The following is a 16,158-nucleotide window of genomic DNA, read 5'->3' on the forward strand; positions in this document are numbered from 1 at the left end:
CAGTGTGGAATGCTGTAAGTTACAAGTGAAATTGATTCTTTTTTCCCCCTGGACCTGCTGTCTTAGAAAAAGGTACCCCACCCCTCACTAACCTACACACACTTGTTTGCTATGGAGGGTGAAATTCCCTGCTCTCCAAGAGTTTGAAATCTAGAAAAGTTTACACGAAGCCATCTTTATGATGCATTCATGATAAAATAGAACAGACACTGATATTTGATTTGGGAAACATGGATTAGAGACTCAACATTACTCCTTAAGAGCATTGTGACTATGTTAGGCTGAATGATGGCTCCCCAAAGATGTCCACATCCTAAATCCTAGAACCTGTGGAGATGTGACCTTCTGTGGCAAATGGGCCCTGCTGGTATGACTGAGTCAAAGAATTGGCAAAAGGGAGATTATTCTGGATTATCTAGGTGGGCCCAAGGTAATCATAAGGATCCTTAAAAGAGGAAGGCAGGAGGGTCAGAGTTAGAGAGAGAGTAATTTGAAGATGCCAAGGCCTCCGGAAGCTCAAGAAGGCAAGGAAACAAATTCTCCCCTAGGGCTTCCTAAAGGAAGGCAACTCTTCCAACACCTTAATTTTATCCCCTTGAGGCTGATTTTGGACTTCTCAGCTCCAGAACCATAAGACAATACATTTGTGCTGTTTTGAGCCACTAAGATTATGGTAATTTCCTATTGCAGGCATAGAAAACTGTGACACTGAACTTGAATAAGTCTACTATCTCTTTAAGACTCAGTTTCCAATTTTCTAAAATTTGGGCAATATCTATGTAATCAGATTGAGTGATATAAAAAGACAAAGTAGTTAGACTTTGGTTATTTTGGACATTTTGCCATGTATTAATTTTTTTTTGATATAGTTGCTCAGTTTTCTTTCAAGGACTTACCCCTCAGACACTGAGGTAGGACTGACCACCTACTACAGTTATGTGGCAACAAATAGCTTGGCCAGTCAAAATAATTGGTTGTGAGGGGACAAGTGGCTCAAGGAAGGCCAAACACAAAATTTTTTACAAGTGCAATAAAGAAAGAGCTATCCTCGATCCACTGAGGTTGCCAAAATGACAGAATGTAAATTTGTTGTTGTCTGGGGATTTCTTTACCACCAAGTAGGAGAAACTGCCTAGCAGTAAGGAGAGGATAGCTATGAAATTAAGACCTATCAATTCCACATACCACCTATGAGCATCCAGATTTATCCATGCCTGAAGCTACTCTCTTCTGAGATTTTTTTTGGTTACATGAGCCGATAAAATGTGTATGTGTATGCGTGTGTGTTTGTATACACATGATAAGTCAGTTAGATTGGATTTTATTTACTCAAAACAGAAAAAAATCTATGTGAAAGTGTGTGGCAGAGAATATACTATAAATATATACAATCAAATTATTTTTTCTCTACGAAGTATAAATGCTGATGGTAGGAAATTCAGATAATACATACTGACAAAGTACGTTAGCTAAAATATGCATCATCCAAAATTCCACAGCTGGAGATCATTACTGTTAATATATGAGTATTTTCTTACTTGACCATGAATGCAAAGTGTATTAAGTAGGAGAAATTGGGTGTTTCTCTAGAGAGTGAGGCATCTAAAGTTGACCTTGAAGGATAAGTGGGATTTTGATAGGCAAAGATAAAGTTGTATGTATATGTACACACACATGAGTATACACACACATAAATATATATGATTTTTGACAAATGTACAAAGATAATTCAGTGAAGAAAGGATAGGCTTTTTCAACAAAAAGTGCTGGAACAGTTAGATACCCATATGCAAAACTATGAACTTTGCTTCATACTGCATGCCATATATGAATATTAACTCAAAATGGATCATAGACCTAACATCAAATTATAAAACTTGTAGAAGAAAACATAGGAGAAAATCCTTCTGATCTTGAGTTTGGCAAAAATATTTTAGATATGATACCAAATGCATGATCCATAAAAGAAAATAAGCTGGGCTTCACCAAAATTAAAAGCTTCAATGCTTGGAAAGATGTTGTTAAGGGAAGGACAAAATAAGTTGCAGACAGTAAGAAAATATTTGCAAACCATATATCTCATATGAGACGTAAAACCATAATAGACAAAGAACTCACAAAACTCAGTAATAAGTAAACAGGTAACCCACACAAGAATGATAACAAATAAGCCATAAGCCATATGGATGGCAAAAAAACACAATAAAAGATACTCTACATCATGAGTGATTAAGGAAATGCAAGTTAAAACCACCACAAGATACCACCACACACCTATTAGAATGACAAAGATCAAAAAGTGTTGGAAAGGATGTGGAGGGACCAGAAGTCTCATACCCTGCTGATGGGAATGTAAAATGTTACAACTGCTTTGGAAAAAGAATTTGGTTTACAGTATAATCCAGCCATCCCACTCCTAGGTATTTATATAAAAGAAATGAAAGCGTATGTCCATACAAATATTTGTACACCAATGCTCATGTTCATAGCATCTTTACCTGCAATGACCAAAAGCTGGAAATGATCCAAAAGTACCTCAACACCTGAATGAATAAGCAAACTGTGATACGCCCATATGATGGAAGACTACTCAGCGACGAAGACAAGTAGACTTTTGAGACATGCAATAACATGAATAAGTATGAGAATAATTGTGCTGTGTGAAAGAATCAGGTCCAAAAAAAGTATGTACTATATTATTCCCTTTATTCAAAACTCCAGAAAATGAAAACACATCTACAGTGGCAGAAAAAGATCAAGAGTGGCTTGGGACCAAGTAGGGGGAGGAGGTTTGGGACAGAAAAAGGACATGGGAGCATGAGGAAACTTTGGGGAAGGATGCATAAGTTGATTATCTTGATTGTGTGATGATTTCACACTGTTCATATATGTCAAATCTTCTGAAATTGTAAACTTTAAATATGTCCAGTTTATTGCATACCAATTAGACCTCCAAGATGTGGGGAAAAAAAATGAAAAGCAAAGGAGAACACATGTGAATGAGTGTGAGGCAGAGCACAGGAGAGATCGGAGCCCAGTAACTCCCTCCATGGCCTGAGCATGGAGCATATAAGGATAGAGGAAGCTGTCAACAGCTGTGAATAGCAAAGGAGATGAGAGAGCAGAGTTCTGAAGCCAGACTTCCTGAGTTCAAATCCTAACTCCATTATTTACTAGCTGTGTGATCTTGAAAGGTTAACTTTTCTTTCTCACTTTGTTCATATGAAAAGATGGGAATAAAAGTAGTGCCAGCTTCAGAGAATTGTTTTGAGGCTTATATAGATATGAAAAATTAATATATGCAAAGGTAATATATGTAAAATATTTGCCATAGGTAAATATGACATGCTTACAATAATTTTGGCCATTCCCATTATTATTTTTGAGCCAATTTCATTGATATAATCCACATATCATGCATTTCACTCACTTAAATGTACAATTCAAAGGTTTTTTGTGCATCCACACCACAGTCTCATTTTAGAACATTTTGTCACTTCAAAAAGAAACCCTACCCATTAGTGGCCATGCCTCATCCTCCTCACCTTGCCTTGGGCAACCACTAATCTACTTTCTGTTTCTATAGATTTGCTTATTCTGTATTCAAATTGATATCAAACCACATTCATAGTCAACATTTCATATAAATGAATTCATTCCATATGTGATCTTCTGTGTCTGGTTTCTTTCACTGAGCATAACGTTTTCAAAGGTCATCGATGTCGTAGGATATACCAGTACTTCATTCTCTTTTACTGCCAAATACTATTCCATTATATGGATACATGGCATTTTCTTCCGGTTATTATTATTGTAGGATAGAATGTTTTTGTTTGAAGAGGAGAGAGAAGGAAGGAGCAGAGGTGTGATCCTAATGGCTGCCCAGCAACCTAGAAGCAGCAGGGAATTATATTTGACTAGAGAAGGGAAAGAGTGATTAAAAAAGAAGCTGAAAATTTCATAGACAGATGCAGGAGTTTCGTATGCGTCCCTAGGGCTGGCCTTGCCTGGGGTCCGAAGAAAAACAGGTGACTCATTCATTCTATACAGTGGGATCTAATGAAGAAGAAATTCCTGCTTTCTCACTAGCCCTGTTAGCATGAGCAAGTCATTTAACCTCCCCTTTTTAAAAAAAATTTTATTTATTTATTTATTTTTTTAATTGCAGTAAAATTGCATTATAACATTATATAGCTTTCAGATGTACATCATAATATACTTTGAATTCTGTGTAGATTACATCATGTCCACCACCCAAAAACTAATTATAGTTCATCCCCTCACATGTGAGCCTAATCACCCCTTTCGTCCTACCCACTCTCCCCTTCCCGTGTGGTAACCACCAATCCAATCTCCATTGCTATGTGTTTGTTTGTCATTGTTTTTATCTTCTGCTTATGAGTGGGATCATACAGTATTTGACTTTCTCCCTCTGACTTATTTTACTCAGCATAATACCCTCGAGGTCCATCCGTGTTTTCACAAATGGTTGGATTTCATCATTTCTTATGGCTGAGTAGTATTCCATTATGTATAAATACCACATTCGTCCCTTGATGTGCACCTAGGTTGCTTCAAAGTCTTGGCTATTGTGTATAATGCTGCAATGAACATAGGGTTTCAGGTATCTTTATGCCTTTGCGTTATCAATTTCTTTGGATAAATACCCAACAGTGGGATAGCTGGCTCATATGATAGATCTATTCTTAATTTTCTGAGGATACTCCATACTGCTTTGCATAGTGGCTACAGCAGTTTGCACTCCCACCAGTAGTGTACGAGGCTTCTCTTCTCTCCACATCCTCTCCAACACTTGTTTCCTGTCTTGCTAATTATAGCCATTCTGACGGGAGTGAGGTGACATCTCATTGTAGTTTTGATTTGCAGTTCCCTGATAGCTAATAATGTTGAGCATCTTTTCATATGCCTGTGGGCCATCCATATATCTTCTTTGGAGAAATCTCTATTTAGATCTTTTGCCCATTTTTTAATTGGGTTGTTGGGGTTTTTTATTGATGAGCTGTATGCATTCTTTGCATATTTTGGATATTAACCCCTTATGTGATATATGGTTTGCAAATATCTTCTCCCAATTGTTATGTTGTCTTTGCATTTTGTTGATGGTTTCCTTTGCTGTGCAGAAGCTTTTTAGTTTGATGTAGTCCCATTTGTTCATTTTGTCTTTTGTTTCCCTTGCCTGGTCAGAGATGGTACTTGAAAATATGCTCCTAAAACCGATGTCAAAGAGCGTACTGTCTATGTTTTCTTCTAGAAGTTTCATGGTTTCAGGTCTTACATTCAAGTCTTTAATCCATTTTGAGTTGATTTTTGTGCATGGTGTAAGGGAATGGTTTACTTTCATTCTTTCTCCCCTCCTCCCACATTTCATGCTTTTCAAATCATATATAGTCTCTTGTTTAGTGTGTGTCTATCCATTACCCTCTTATCATTGAAATAGGTGATTTTAGTACATTTGTCTTTTAACCTTCATATTATCTTCACAGGTAGCTGATCTGCTACCTTTACTATACTTTTACCTTACAAGTGATTTATTGCCTGTTCTTTTTGATAATTTTTTTTATCCCTATTTGTGGTCACCATTTTCCCACTTAAATAAGTTCCTTCAGCATTTCTTGTAGAACTGGTTTCTCAGTGATAAACTCCTTTATTTTTTTCTTGTCTGGGAAGCTCTTTATCTCTCCTTCCATTCTGAATGACAACCTTGATGGAGAGAGTATTCTTGGCTATAGGATTTTTTCTTTTAGCACTTTAAATACATTGTGCCATTCTCTTCTTACCTGTAGGGTCTCTGCTGAGAAGTCCACTGATAGCCTGATGGGCTTCCCTTTGTATGTCACTTGTGGCCTTTCTCTTGCTGCTTTTAGTATTCTCTCTTTATCTTTAATTTTGGACATTTTAATTATAATATGTCTTGGCATGGGCCTCTTTGTGCTTATCTTGTTTGGAGCTCTCTGTGCTTCCTGAACTTGGATGTCTGTTTTCTTCCTCAGGTTAGGAAAATTTTCCTCTATTATTTCTTCAAATAAATTTTCTGGCCCTTTGTCTCTTTCTTCTTCTTCTGGGTCCACTATAATCCAAATGTTACCACGCTTGATATTGTCCTAGAGTTCCCTTACACTGTTCTCACTCTGTCTAATTCTTTTTTCTTTTTTCTGTTCAGCTTGGGTGATTTCCTCTAGTGTTTCACCTAGGTTGCTGATCTGTTCTTCTGCATCCTCTACTCTGCTATTGAGTTCCTCTAGTGAATTTTTCATTTCCAGTATTGTATTCTCCATTTATGAATTTTTTTATATCTTCCACTTTTTTGCTGATGAGCTCACTGTGTTCATCCAGTCTTCTCCCAATATCTGTGAGCATCCTTATGATATTTTGTTTGAACTCTTTGTTGAGTAGGTCACTTGTTTCTGTTTCATTTAGTCCTTTTTCTGGGGTTTTGTCCTGTTCCTTTGCTTGGAAAGTATTCCTTTGTCTCCTCATTATGCCTCTTTCTCTGTGCTTATTTCTATGTATTAGGTGAGTTGGCTATGTCTCCTGATCTTGGTGAAGTAGCTTTAGGTAAGAGATGCCTTATGAGGCCCAGCAGTGTGCTTCCCTCTTGTCACCAGTGCAGAAGATCCATGAGTGACACCTTGTGGGCTACTTGTGTCCGTCTGCTGTGGCAGGGTTGCTTCCACTGCAGGTACCCAGGGGATCTAGTTTTTCCTTCCCTGGCCAGCTGTTTGTAAATCCAGTTTGGGAGAGCCTCAGCACTGTTGGCTACAAAGTCTATCAGCACACTCCTGTTGCAGTTTTCCTCTTAACTGGGTTGGTACCCAGTGTAGCTGGTTGCTAGGCTCAGGGGCTTACAGTTGCTATAGGCCTCAGGCCTACAAGGCTGTTGTCAGTTCTCTTAGGAGTGCAGCTGAGTGGGGCTGGTCCTAGGCATGGGGGCACTCAACTGTTTCAGGCTTTGAAAGGTGGGGCTGATCCTTTTTATGGCTATTTGTGAAGCACAGGTCTCCTGCCACTGGTAAGCCTCACCCCCCACAGGGCCACACACACTGCCAACATTGTCCTGGTCTGTGCACACTTCTCAACCCCTGGAGTGTACCCCGATGCCACACTGCAGAGGCCCCCACCTCTCCACCAATGCCCCCCACAGTTCACCTGGTCCTCACACAGGCCCTACCCCACAGAGGCAGACACCCTTGCCTGTCTGTAGAGGATTAAGGCACCCAGTCAATGCAGACTGAAAAGTAGCCTGAGGGCATGCTGTTAGGTGGGGCCAGTCCCTAGGGCAGGTTGCCTCACCTGGCTGAACTGGACTAAATCTGTGCTCTAGTGGGTGTGGCAGACCCCTGGGCTAACAGGCCAAGGGATGAATCTCAATGGTGTCCACTGGGGTCTGGGGTCTGTGTCAGCATGCCTGAACCAGTTAAGAACAATGGCCCCCACCAGTGTCTCAGTCTCCAGAGAGGTCCCTCCTCTCAGCAAGATGCCCCCAAACCCCCCAGGTGAGTCTCCTTTCACCAAAGCACTGTCAGCCTTCCCTCTGGTGATTTTAGGTTGCTGAAATGAGTTAGTTTGTGTGTGGGCCCTTTAAGACTCGGGTCTTTTCGGCCAATAGCTTTTCTGGGGGTATCCTTGCTGCAGTTAATAGCCAGCAAAGCCAGACAGTAAGACTCCCGTCTCTGTTGGGCTGAGTCTGAAGGATGCTTATAGCAGTATCAGCCCCCACTCCAGACCTCACTCCTCCAGGGAGGGCTGTGTACCTTAGGGTGTCTCCTGCCTGGCCAGCTGAGAATCTCTGCTGCTCCCAAAGGTGGCTTTTTTCCTCTCCAGCAGGAATTTCTGCCCCTTCTGCCTTAGTCAGGAATGTCTCTTGTTGTGGGGGTTCTTTTTATCCAGTTTTCAGTTTTCTCTCCAGGGTAATTTTTCCAAACATAGTTGTAACCTGGTTGTGTTCATGGGAGGAGATGAGTTCAGAGTCTGCTTAAGTTGCTATCTCCACGAGATCTTCTCTCATTTAACCCTTGAAATGTCAGTTTCCTCCAAACATGTCCCCACCCTTCCATTCATACCCTGCAGCCCTGGGCTCACCACACAGGCCCATTGTGAGGATCATATGTTAATGAAAGTAAAAGTGTTTTATGAACTGGATCATATTTTTTAAGTGCAAAAATGTTTCAATAGTACATTATGCTAGAAACATTTTGAAATGTTTTCTAAAGAACAAAAAATGCTTTAGAGATCTCTGAATTTCTTAGGAATTGATAAGTAAATGAAGAATACATCAGAACCACCAGATAGCCATTGTGGTTAGTTGAAAATGGGTCCTGATAGACTCTGATGTCCTGGCAGGTGGGACTCCAGTCAGCCCATTCATCATTGTACCACACTGCTGAACACAATTTCCAGGATATGGTGATATCCCAGTAAACTCATTTCGTTGAAGCAAAAACAAAACTGCATATTATAATGCATCAATCAGTGTGTGCATGACTTTCATGTGATATACTTCATAATGAAGCAATAAAGAGGTATTATTGATAATAACCTAACTTACTTTTAATAAGCATGTACCATGTGCCAGCCAGTGTGCTAAGTTCTCCACATGCATTGACTCACAGTAACTGTCCTTTTATAAAGGACCTGAAGGCAAGAGAAGCAACAAATTTCTTAAGTTTAAAAAGTGATTCGTAAAGCTGGGGCTTTAACCTAGTTTGATCTAAAGCCAAAGGCTTTAAAATGAATTTCAATTTATTTTTATTTATTGGAATTAAGTATAATAATTGTTTCTTATCTCATATATACAACTGTAGATTCTAAAGAAAGGATCTGGAGGGAGTATTTTGTTTTGTTAAGACTTCACTTAGAAATGTCCTGAAAAACATACACATCAATTCTGATATTTCATCCTCCACTACATGTTCACCTGAGCTGTTTCCTAATTCAAATTATAATCCTTAAAGATACTGAGGACTCCTCAGATCCTTTCTGTCACTATCTCTGCCAAAGCAAAATGTCTCCATATTCTGTACCACCACACTTAATTTTGTCATTTTTTCCAAAACTTTTCAAAACTCAATTCATCCATGAAATCTGCAGTCGAGGCGGAAGCCACCCAGACATTCTGTTAATATCTTCAGCGTGATTGATATTTCTCTCCTGCAGTGTGGCAGGATAGCATATGCGTATATGTGGGCAAGCGTATATATCTTTATGTTAATGTGCATCTGTTCCTCCCATCACTATCCTATACTATTAAGATATTGAGCTCCTAGGGTCTGTCCTTGCTTCCCTTCCCAGGAGGCAACATTTATTCACCTGGGTAACCCCAGAGCCCAGCTGCCTGGCATGATATACATGTTCAATAAACATTTATTGAATGAATGATTGAGTGCTTAATGAAAATAGTGACAACTTTGAAGGAAAAATCTCTCCTCGCACAGAGAGAAAATAAGATCACGTACAAATATAACTGCAAATAGCTTGCCTTCTCTGGTATTTCATTTTTTAAGAATTCTCAAAAACGTGCTATGGAGTGGCTGAGACTTAGCAGGTAATTTTCATTTCACCTCTGTTTTTCAATTGGTTACTACTTGCTGGATACACTATACTTAGAGTGTGCTTTCCCCCTTCAGGTACGATACTACAATAGGATGCTATGTTCTTTGGCTGCCTTTCCCTTTTAAAGCTATAGTGTTCATTCATATCCTGTTATTTATAGTGGATGTATTCCTTAGGTTAGGTCAAAAGAAGAAAACTAAAGATGAACAGTTGGGTTCTAACTCACCAACTCCCCTCTTTTGCTACAGAAAAGGAATCTCTGAAAAATCAAAATTCTGAGTCCTGGGAGCCTCGTGCGTGGTTACATCTGATGTCAGCCTTTTCAAATTATTACTGCTAGTTTAAACAACAACACTCACCATGAACAAACATTATTATGTCTTGGACTTCTACCATCAGAAGAGCTGCTAATGCGTAAGGAGATTTGAACCATATTGCCTAGATTTCAATCCCATATCCACCTCCTCTCTATTTGAATGAACTTGAACAAGTTATTTAACTTCTGCTATCCTCAGTGTCTTTATCTTTGGAACGAAGTAGAAATGGTGCTGTGAGAATTCACTGAGGCAATTCGTGTGAAGAGGCCCTTCCAGTCACCTGCTTAGGAAGTCCTTCCTGTATTTTTATGGTAATGGGAATGATAAATAGACCAGGATAAGTAGATTCCCCCATGAACAGACCCACTGATACCTCTTAAAAGAGGATACTTAACCTTTCATGGCACCAGCAGTGCTCCATCCAGGAATGCTAAGTGAAAAGCAATTTCCAGGGAACTTAGGACTACTGGGCTGCTTCTCTCTCAACCTTAGGTTCTTTACCTCAGGGATGCTAACTGCTCCATGAACGCCAATATTCTAGGAGAAGGGGTAAGGATGAATCTGGATGAAAGGGAAGGGGACTTGACTTGAAGTGCATTTACTTGAGCATTTACTTGCTTCTAAAGATTCAATAATGGTTATACAAGGGGTCAAGGTCACCCAAGTGAAGGGGATCAGAATTTGCTACCCTAAAATGTGTTTCTTTGGCTTGATTATTTTTAATAACAAAAGATCCAGGAAGAAACTTTGACCTTCCCCCTAATTGCCTGAAAGAATTCAAGATATAAGGCCTGTCACAGGAAGGAACTATCTCCATGAATAACTATAGTATAATATGAACTAGGTGGTGTAGACAGGGAGGAACCTAGCAGGGCTCATTTGACCAAAGTCGTCTCCATGTCCTATTGTCTTTGCAAGACGTGGCAAACATTTGCTTACCAAACATTTGCTTTTCCATCTCCATGTGAATTGCCTTCCTCACCTTTGAAATCCCAGACTACTACCCCAACATCCTCTTTTGTCTTTAGCTGAAGATGGTATTTAAGGTAATGGCTTTAGCCATTTTGGTGTTACTCAGTTTTTCTGGGTTTCTCCCATGTGTACATGTTATTAAACTTTGTGTTGATTTTCTCCGGCTATTGTGTCTTATGTCAATTTAATTCTTAGACCAGCCAGAAGGACTTAGAAGGGTAGAGGAAAATTTCTTCTACCCTTACACAAGCAATACCTTGGCACTTTCCCTGAACAAGTGTCTCTTTTTTTGTACCTTACAGGCTTGCAGAATCATGAGTCAGTCATTTTAGTCACTCTGCCACTCCTTTCACTGAGACTTAAATATCTACCACACCAGAAGTGATCTTGGCTTTACTTTGTTGCTGAGCAGCACATATATACTTGCTGTCCATCTTTCAACCATCCTCAATGTCTCTTTTCAATCTCTAGCCCTAGTAATTATATCTCACATTCTTCTTGTTTAGGCCTATTTGTAAATGATCAACTGGTTTTGTTTATATTAGTTTTGAGCCCTCCCCTAGGCTTTTTATTATGTTGCTAGTGGCCACAGCTGGAGTTCTATGGCATAAAATAACAGTCAAGAGATATTATCATTGTTGTAAACTAGGACAATAAGAGTCACATTTCAACCCCATTCCGAGTGAAGGGGAGCAGAATTTGCCACCCCAAAATGTGCCTCTTTGGCATAAAAATTTCTTTAGGCTGATTATTTTTAAGAAACAGTAGGCATAGGAAAAGCTCTGAAAACTAAGTAGAAGTTACCTTTTCATAATTGTAATTTACATTACATTTATAGGGGAAATCTCTACACACCTTACACCATTTGTAAGGGTATCTCCCTCTCAGTACCAGGAAGAGAAGGATGACTCTAAATCTCTAGAAACTCTTGTCAATGGAGCAGGCTAGGACCTAAGTTTGCGTAACAAACTTACCCTTGTTTACTGTGCTTTTCCTTATAACTTGTCATAACCGACTCCCCACCCCCAATGTCTTCTTTTGTCTGTAGCTGGAGATGGTATTTAAGGTGGTGGCTTGGACCGTTTCAGGAAGTTACTCAAATTTCTTGGGTATTCCTCATGTGTATAAGAGGTATACATGTTATTAAACTTCTGTTTCTCCTGTTTCTCCTGTTAGTCTGTCTTTTATTATAGGGGGCATCTCAGCCAAGAGCTAGAACGTTAGAGGAAAATTTATCTTTCCTCCTCAAATCTAGGAAAACATGATAGGTCCTCAGATCCACCTCCTTCCAAGATCTCCTTCTAGGGAAAACAAGATGGGTTATAAAGAGGTCATATATGTGTACGTCTATTAATGGAGGCAGAAGGTCATCTCTTACTTTTTGAAGAACTTTTCCTTTAGTTTGCAATTTATTCCCTCAAGTTGTATACTTACATGTCTATTATTTCTTCTTTTGAAAATAGAATATATAAAAAATAAGCCATAATCTCATTACTCTGATATTTTCTACACATACAAATGCCTAATATATGTAATATATAAATTACTGATATCACATTTATATACTTTCCTGTAGTCAGACTTTTTAAGTTAATAATATATTGTGAAAATATTCCCATGTCTATACATTTGAGCTTCAGCATCAATCCTAATGACTCTATAGTGTTATATTATATCACTAGGCCAAATTATAACAAGTCCTTTAGTTTTTGATATTAGGGTTGTTTCTAATATATTACAACTGTTTACATTGATCATGCATGTACATATATTTTCATTCATTTGTCCACTGACTTCCTTAAGATAAATCTTAGAAAAAGTAACGTTAGGTCTGGGGCAAGCACATTTTAAAGAATTTTGATAACACACCTTATTGGTCCCCAGAAGGGTTACACCGTTACAATCTCAGCAGCAGTTTATAAAAATGTTCTTTCTCTCTACTCTTGCCAGTGCTGGCTGTTTTAATTCAGTTTTTAATTTAAAGAGCAACAAGGAGTCATCTGGTAGGGCTTGAGATCTCCCTGAGTGGGGTTACATCAGATTTATGGTGTAAAGATTTGTTATCCAGGGCCTGAGTCATGGGAACGTTGCCCTGTTTTTTCTATTACCAAGAACTCTATGAATCAGATCTAATGACTATTTCAGTTACTACCAATACAGTCACATTTCAGAGACAACCCAAACTTGAAAAAGCTTTATATTTTTTATCAAAAAATTTCCATGGCTGTGATAATAGAAAACATCCTTTTAGTTCTCTTTGGATTGAGGCAATAATATTGTTTCGCTTGAAATTCTGTATCTCATTTTAGACATTGGGGTATCTAATTTATAGATATGTTTCCAGAAATAAATGGAACTTTGTTCCCAAATAAAAATGTCAATCACAAAGAAACAACTACTGCACTTAACCGTGTAGAGGTCTACTTTCTGGACATAAATCACAAGCCTGACCAGGCTGTTTGAATTCTACTTGTTCCAATCTGTTGTTCTGTCCATTTAACGACCTTTCAGAAGATGATAATTCTCAGTCCTTCTATTAGCAAGGAGAAGTCAGAAATAAACTTGAGTACAGATAGAGCCATTTTCTATTAGGATAATAAGGTCAAATGAAACAAAAATCTATATGCCAGCACTTACACACAACAGAAGGGGAAAAGTTGTGATAGTTAACCAAAAGAGAGGTTGTATTTTCTGATCTCCTCTAAGATTATAATGTGGTTTTGCAAAAGGTTCTTGGAAAATTTCCTGAATATCCAAACATTCCTATGGAATCTGTTATCCATTCATTTTACTAACTGATTATAAATGTGATTAGAAACTTCATAAATCTCAAGATAAAATTAGATTGCTCCCACTATGATCCGATTTTATTATGCTGTGATTTATTGGTGTCCATAAATCAGAAACCTTGAACTTCTGAGATAAATTCTTTAGCATAGATCTAGCAGGAATAGGTGTAGCTTTCTCCTAAGTTACCTGTGTGATTTTTTTTTAATTTTGGTTTCCCAGTATGCTAAAAGAGTCATATTATAAAGGTTTTGGGGATATGGAAAAAAGGGACAAAACTGTCATTAACATTCTAAAATAGAAGGGCAAAGGTATATTTTGGAAAATAGTCTCATACATTCATAATTAGTCTAATTATCCATTCAATCATTTGTTCAACTAACACTTACTAAATATCAACAATGTGCACATCTTTGGTTTAAGTTAATCTAGAGGAATCCTGAGGTGCTAAATTACAGCCCTCCATTAGGATTTACATTTGTTTCTTCTTGGAACAGGATGTCCTACTGACCTAGAACTTCTTTATCCCTCTTAAAATGTCTTTGTTTTATGAAGGATTTTTAGGTTTGACTCCCCCAGGGAAGTCCCAATCTTTCTAGTTCCTTACTATTCTTCTTCCTTCTTTCAGCATAATATTTTTCATTTTGGGGACTATTTGATTTCCCCTTTCAATGGGTTTTACTTTCTCCAAGATCTCAATGCAGCTGGATATGTAGTCTGGCATCCCAGGAGAAGGAAGCCATGGCTCCAAATTCCAGAGCTGAAAACAGATTACATTTCTCTCTAATACTGTTGTCAGTGACAACAGTAGACATGCCAAACAAGTTCCTTGATGAATGCATTTATTGTCATACTTCCTGACTGCCAAACCCTTTATGTCTTCTATCTAGGAACTGAAATGTCTTTGGTCCACTCTACATGTTCCTTCCTGAGATCCCCTTCTTGACAACTATGTTTTCCTTTCCATTTCTCTTTCCATGGTTTTATTAGTTCAAGCATGGTTTTAGATATTCATTACCAAGATTACAACACTGTGCTGTTTTTGGTTAAATGTAGCTAGCAGAATATTTTAAATATAATGTGTTCCCAATCCATATTTGAATGGGATGGATGGGGGAAACCAGGCTCTCCTTTCAAATTTCAGAAGTCCACATTCCCTGCAGGAGCAGAGATTTGGTGACAAGTAATAGTCCCTTCTTTTTCAAGGGGGACGCAAGATACGCTCAGGACTTTTCTTGATTTAGTCATACTTTCAAGCTTACATAATAACTTGCAGCAGTATAAGCTCTGAGTGTCAAATTTAAAAGTTTGATCAATTTAGTAGTCCTTTGACATTCCTTAAGGATATATCCAAGAGACCTTTGCTAGCAATCGATTTTCTGTGTCACCGTAGCCCATACTTTTTGGGGATTACTCATGTTAGTAGGTGATATGCCATGTATGCCACAAGGTGGTGAGTATTAGATAATATCAAAAATATAGACCCCTCCTTCCTGATGATAGCCCCATCTCATTTTTGCTGATTAATTCTTCTCATAATATGTATTCATGGTGAGGTCGTAAATCCAGATGACTGCCCTTACATGATAGAAGACAAAATTGTCCAATCCATTATATTTTCCCTTTCTACTGCTGTGTAACCAAGGGAGGGAAGATCACTAAAATTTGACCAAATCGAATGACCAAAATAAACCAAACTTTTTCTTGCATCATCTTGAATCTCAGATGAAGAAACACAAATATGAAAGGAACAAGATTCATTCATTGTAGAGGCATCATCAGGTTGAAAATATTAAGCGGATCCTTCTACCAAGACTGTCTACAGTAGCTTGGCTTGGTTCATAGTCCTTATCAAGTTTATCTTACTTTTCTTCAAGCTTATGAATCTTTTTCTGTTCTTTCAATAAGTTGTCTTTCCTCGGTTTTATTTTTACAAACAAATATATCCAAGTGACATAGATGATTTATTAAATAACTGTTATAATTTCTTATTGGGACAAGTACACTCAGGAGTTAGCTAAGCTCACTTACTGCCTAGATAAACTGCTCCCCCCACGTGCTCTTTACAGAATACTTTACCTATATGCCTGAAAAATGAAAAATTACTATATCTAACGGGGATGTTGAAAAACAGATAAAACTATAAATGTCAGCAGGCTACCATATAGTCATCTGCTCTATGATAATACAGACAAAATGACCATTGTGATTCTGAAAATATATGAATTCTAATTGGCAGCTGGCAAAAGTCCTGCCTAGAATCTAGCCTGCTTCTTAAAGCAGGAGAAATCACAGTGCTGGGGCTGCCTTCATCACCCAGCAGGACCTCTCCTAGTGTGCTATGAGGTTAAGAAAATACTTAAGCAACCTCCAAAGAATGCTTCTTGTTGGCAGGTCACTCTGTTCTTCAGTGATATTGGGAAAGAATACTTATTCCCTATTTCTAATTTTTTCCTATTTAAGGAAACTCCGTAATATCAGCTCTCCTGGCCTCTTCCTATTGCCTTTTTTC

General features: G+C 38.3%; 1 protein-coding gene across 10 annotated transcripts in view; it reads right to left on the minus strand.

Moving 5' to 3' along the window:
* Positions 1-16,158, minus strand: part of LRRC4C (leucine rich repeat containing 4C) — a 1,166,764-nt gene that overhangs the window by 176,980 nt on the left and 973,626 nt on the right. The gene's annotated exons all lie outside the window — the stretch shown is intronic.

The sequence above is a fragment of the Equus przewalskii genome, chromosome 11 (assembly GCF_037783145.1).
Source record: "Equus przewalskii isolate Varuska chromosome 11, EquPr2, whole genome shotgun sequence".
Taxonomy (NCBI): domain Eukaryota; kingdom Metazoa; phylum Chordata; class Mammalia; order Perissodactyla; family Equidae; genus Equus; species Equus przewalskii.